Consider the following 6,532-nt stretch of genomic DNA (forward strand, 5'->3'; position numbering starts at 1 on the left):
ATCAGCTCCACCACTTGTAACCATCATTTTATTATTAATAAAAGTGACGGTGATAGTTTTCACCGTCCGGGGGTTTTTTGTGCCGGAGATTATCATAATCAAGGGCTTTTTCCCTCGTAATCACATCGCTGTGTTCAATCGTTTTATTATCTAGCACCCCACCTCACACACTAATTTGATCAAAAGTTAGTTTGTTAATTTTTGACCGAAACAATTTGGTGCCCACCGTGGGGCGAACGGTGTTTTGATAATTATCAACTCTTAAACTAAACCCTACTTCCAACATCCACAACATGTCTTCTCAACCGAAGATTCTTTCTTCTTTTGTCGCGGCTTCGGATTCCACTATGAGGCCTTCTATGCCTCCTCCTCCTGCTGGTGTTATTCCGAAGAAACTGGACAACACTCAGAAGAAAACTGCCACTCCGGTGTTCGCGGGAACAAGACCAACTCCCCAGGATTCCACTACGGTATCTAATAATGAACTTTTGTCCATATATAAGCGATTACAGGAACAGATGGATCGCCAGAACAAGACCAACCAGATGCTGGTAAAGGAACTGGAAGATATCAGAAAAGCCAAGAAGGTGGCGGAAGAATTCACACCATTAATCCCGAGATCTCTGGATTTCACTCCTCTAGGATCCTCAGGATTGGTGCGTCCGGAGTCAACCACGTCGTACAACCCCGGATCCTCACTCTTCCAGCACTCTGGGTCTGCAGGACTGTACTCATCCGGATCCTAAGGATACTTGCATGCATCCTTTGCTGGGCCGTTTCAACATGAAGGATTCTCAGGATTGTCGCAGCATGGAGGATCCTCAGGTCCTTATCAGCAGGCATTATCCTCAGGATTATCACAGCAATGAGGGCTCACAGGACCGTCCAGCAATCCGGACCTTCAGGATTGTCGCAGCAGGGAGGATCCTCGGGTCCTTATTAGCAGATGGTATCCTCAGGATTTCCGCAACAGGCAGGATTCTCATGAGTGCCTCCATCAGGATCCTTCAATCCTCAACAGCCATTTGCTCAGACTCAGCAATTTACAAGGTCCTCTGAGATGCACCAGGGAGACCTCATCCCGATGCAGGCTAACACTTCGGCCACTCCATTTGTCACTCCAGGAAATACTATGTTTGGGAATACCAGCTATAACACCCAAACCATTCCTCAGAATATCAATCAGGTAACACTTTCAATACAATTCCTTTTAATGGTAATCAAGGATTTTTGCAGGATGCAGGCATAAGTTCAGGTTTAGCCCGAGAATTACAGAAGCTTAAAGACATGATATCAAATGTTCCTGGTGTTACCCGTCCCATAGCTGAAGTTCCCACTGATAGTCACAGAATATCCCGATTTGTGCCATCAATTGGTGACGTACAGATCCCAAAACGGTTTCAAACCCCAAATATGAAACTGTACGATGGTTCTATGGATCCCGAGGAACACGTCGCACAGTATAGAGAGCGTATGGAGATCAACCCAATCCCTATGGAAATCAAGGAAGCATGTCTTTTCAAGGGATTTGGGTCTACCTTGACCGGATCAGCCATGAAATGGCTACTGAGTATTCCTCCTAATACTATCACTTCTTTTTCTCATTTAATTAACTTGTTCAATAACCAGTTTTCTTGCAGTAGAACATTTGAGAAAATGACAGATGATCATTACAGGGTTACCCAAAATCCTGGGGAATCCTTGAGAGATTTTATTACTAGGTTTAGCAAGGAGTCGTTGGAAATTCCAAATCTAAACCAGGCTTCAGCAGTGGAAGCTCTTAAGCTGGGGCTAGAAAAATGCTCCTCTTTCTATGATGATCTTGTTATGACTCCATGCAGGTCATTAGATGAAGCAAGAAGCAGAGCTCTGAGGTTTATCAGACTAGAAGATGATAAGAAAAACTATAAGATCGGTATCCCGAAGTATGACCAGACGAACAGGAAGGCCGAATCCCCAGGAAAATCATATCGGTCAAAGCCTTACTACAAGCCTGATAACCCCAGGATTAATACAGTAGATGATGAGGATGATGAAGAATATCCTAAAGTTTCTGAATATTGTTATTCTGTTGATATTGGTGGATTAATGTGTGCCATTCAGGATTTAGGCGAAAAAGCCAGGTGACCAAAGAAGATGGAAAAACAAAGAGCCTAAGACAAATCGAAGTGGCGTGCCTTCCACGAAGAATTTAGGCACTTGACTGATGATTGCATTGCACTTAGAAGAGAGATTAGCTATCTTCTTAGCAAATGCCACTTGAAAGAGCTACTTGACCGGAAGAAGAGAAAGGAACAAAATCCTGAAAATACCCCTGAAAAGGCAACTCCTCCACCAACAGACGCAAGAACAATCATGTTCTTATCTGGAGGATCTGACATCTGTGGAACCTCTTATTCTGCTGCAAAAAGAAATGCTGATCAAATGAAGTTAGAAGTGGCGGACAGACCAACAAAGACATCCATTCTCACTCAAACAAAGACCATGACCTTCGATGAAAGCGATAGAGTCGACATTCAGGATCCTCACCATGATAGTTTGGTAATAACATTATATGTGGCTAACCATTATGTGCGCAGGATCCTCGTAGATGGTGGAAGCTCTGTCAACATTATTCAATTAGATGTGCTGAGAAAGATGAATATTCCTGAGAATGAGATCGTTCCCAGTTCCTCAGTATTGGTTGGATTCAGGGGAGAGACTAAGAGCACTATTGGGGAAATAAAACTCCCAGTATATGTCGAAGGGGTAAATAAAATACAAAATTTTTGTGTTATTGACTGTTTGTCTTGTTGCAATATTATATTAGGTAGGCTCTGGATACACGACATGAAAGCAATCCCCTCCACTTATCACCAATGTGTGAAACTCCCAAGTCCGTGGGGAGCTATCAAAATCATCAGCGATCAACAAGATGCAAAGAATTGCTACACCTCTTCTATGAAATGTACTGCCAAACCCCAGCATGCGTAGCAATTACAGAAGCCAGCACGAGACGTAATGGAGGCCAGGGAACAAGAAATCAAAGAAGTACTTCCTTATCCCGAGGATCCTGAAGTCAAAGTGCTGATGGGAACGAGCATTCCTGAGGATATTGAGTCGAAATTGCTCGATTTCCTCAAGTCGAGACTGTCAACATTTGCATGGAAACATGAAGATATGATAGGTATTTCCAAAGATATTACACGTAAACTTGGAATTGATAATTCTTTCAGGCTAATCCATTAAAAGAGAAGAAAGTTTGCACCTGAGAGAAACACAATTATCTAAGAAGAAGTTGAAAGACTTTTGAAGGCAAATATGATTAGGGAAGTCCAATATCCCCGATGGTTAGCAAATGTGGTGGTTGTGCAGAAAAAGAATGGAAAATGGAGAGTTTGTGTGGATTTCACAGACTTGATTAAGGCTTGTCCTAAAGATCCATTCCCTCTACCACACATCGATTTGATGGTATATGCTACAGCTGGCCACGAGATGCTGATATTTATGGACACATCCTCAGGATTTTAGCAAATCCAAATGGAGCCCTCAGATCAAGAAGACACAGCCTTTATAACTCCCACAGGTATTTATTGTTATATTGCTATGCCCTTTGGACTTAGAAATGTAGGTGCAACATATCAGAGGTTAGTTAACATGATTTTCAAAGAGCAACTGGGGGACACGATGGAGGTCTATATTGATGATATGGTGGTGAAGTCCAAGAAAGCTGAGGATCACCTCCAGGATCTCAAGACTGCATTCGATATCCTCGACAAATATAACATGAAGCTGAATCCTGCGAAATGCCACTTCAGAGTGAAGGATGGAAAATTCTTGGGATACATGGTCACCAAAATGGGGATATAGGCAAGTCCAGAGCAAATACAAGCTATCCTGAATCTGAAATCCTCGGCATTAGTCAAGGATGTTCAAAGGCTAACTGGCAGGATAGCGGCACTCAATAGATTCATATCCAAATTCTCAGAAAAGTGCAAAGAATTTTATGATATCCTGAGGAAAAACAAAAGGTTCGAGTGGACCAGTAAGCATGAGGAAGCCTTAATGTCCTTAAAAGCTTATCTTTCCTCTGCTCCTCTACTGGTAAAACCCGAAGAAGGTGAACCTCTATCTCTATATTTAGCTGTATCAAATAATGTTGTGAGTGCAGTTTTAGCCAAAGATCTCGAAGGTCAAAAACATACCATCTATTATGTAAGTAAAAGTCCATTAGATGCTGAAACCAGGTATTCTTATCTTGAGAAATTAATTTTAGCACTTATTATGGCATCTACTAAACTTAGACATTATTTTGAAACTCATCCTATTCTTGTTAAAACTAATTATCCTGTCAAGTCTGTTTTGAGAAAACCAGAAATGTCAGGTAGGATGGCAAAATGGGCTGTAAAGCTGAGTGCATATGATATAGCATATGAACCCAGGACTGCCATCAAATCCCAGGCATTAGCAGGTTTTGTGGCTGATTTCACCAGTGAACTTAAAGAAGAAGTAGACCGATGGTGCTTCAAATGGACTCTATACACTGATGGTGCTTCAAATGTTAGAGGAACAGGTCTCGGGATCCTGCTGAAATCGCCACAGGGGGACATTATACCTCAATCCATATCCTGCGGATTCCAAGCCACAAACAATGAGGCAGAATATGAAGCTTTGATAGCAGGATTACAACTAGCAATCAACATGAAAATCAGGTTTATTCAAGTACATGTTGATTCATTATTATTAACTAATCATTATAATGGTTCGTATACTGTTAGAGGAGAAAAACTGATGAAATATTTAGAGCTAGTAAAAAAACTAACAAAATGTTTCGAAATGTTTGATATTTCACAGGTACCTAGGGAAGAGAATGTTGAAGCAGATGCCCTAGCATACTTAGCTTCATCCTTCAGAATACCGGAAGGTATCAAGATTCCTATCATACATATCCTGAGCCCAGCAATAGAAGAACAAGGTGTTAATGAAATATCAGAAGATGGTGAAGATATGAGAATCAAGAATCCTGAGGATAATGAAAATTCCTGGATTATCCCAATCCGGAGATATATTCAGGATGGAGTTATCCCCAATGATGAAAACCCAAGAGCTTTTCGCACAAAGGTAATCCCATATGCTATAATGAATGATATATTATATAGAAAATCTCTTGCAGGACCATATCTTAGGTGTTTGGAGAAGACGGAAGCTCAAGAAGTTCTTCAGGATATCCACGAAGGAGACTGTGGAAATCACACTGGGGGCAGAGCACTATTCTCCAAAATCCTGAGAACAGGATACTTCTGGCCAACGATGATGAAGGATGCTATGAATTATTCTCAGAAATGTGATGCATGCCAGAGATATAGCAACATTCTCCACCAGCCAGCCAAACCATTGTATCCTATTATATCCCCTTGGCCTTTCATGAAGTGGGGTACGGATATCGTGGGAAAGCTACCAAGAGATCCTGGAGGAAAAGTCTTTATGCTGGAAATGACAGACTATTTCTCGAAGTGAATCGAGGCTGAATCTTTTGTTCAAGTCAGAGAGAAAGAAGTTATCTCATTCATCAAGCGCAATTGTTTTGGACAAAAATCACTCAAGGATAATGTATCCAAATCTGTTATGTGAGGATTAGTGCTATGATGATAATATTGAATGTGTAATCGAAATCTTGGTGAACACAATGATTTGATCACGAGGGAAAAAGCCCTTAACCAAAATAGTCTTACTTCGGTCAAAACTTATCAAGGTAATCTTTGGTAAAATAACTTCGGCCAAGGATTAATAAGATAATCTTTGGTCGAATTACTTTAGTCAATGATCAACAATGTAACCTTTGGTCGATAAGTATATGATTATCGTGGTCTCCGGCACAAAAGACCCCCGGACGGTGAAAACTATCACCGTCGATTATATTGATAATAAAAGGTGGTTACAAGTGTTGTGGAGTAAATGATCGAGATTACAAAGTAAGCTAGTGTGTAGAGAGAATGTTTGCTTCTGCTCTAATGTGTGTGTATACAATGTGTTTAACCTAGCTGATCATATCTTCATTATATACAATAAAAGAATAACTAATAATCCCTATAAATCCGCCTTCAATCAATATTTTCCTTAATTAGAGTTGTTTCCTTCATTATCTACGCGTTTTCTTAATTGGATGGCGAGATTATAGCTTTGACTTGGTCATCAGCCGTTTTACTTGATAAATATCAACCCTCATATAAGAAACAACCGTTAACAACACCAAATACCAAGGATCCATGATCCTGACATAACTCTGGAACTCTTCAGAAGGATAATTGATCAAGACACGTCAATTCCTTCTTGGCTGCAAGTTAGTGGATAGACTGAGTCTTCTAATCGTTATACCTGCTAAATATAAGACTAAACCTGAGAACAACCGTTAATAATCAATAAGTACTGAGGATCACTGATCCTGACAGGATTCGCAACATATTCTAAGGATAATTGATCCAGATTATATGTCAGGATAACATATCCACAGTGTCAAATTTCCGTGCACTAACAACAATATTTTGACAAGATT

This window comes from Bidens hawaiensis, unplaced genomic scaffold (genome assembly GCF_021521415.1).
Source record: "Bidens hawaiensis isolate Kalapana, Puna unplaced genomic scaffold, B.hawaiensis_p1.1 tig00017241_1, whole genome shotgun sequence".
Lineage (NCBI taxonomy): Eukaryota > Viridiplantae > Streptophyta > Magnoliopsida > Asterales > Asteraceae > Bidens > Bidens hawaiensis.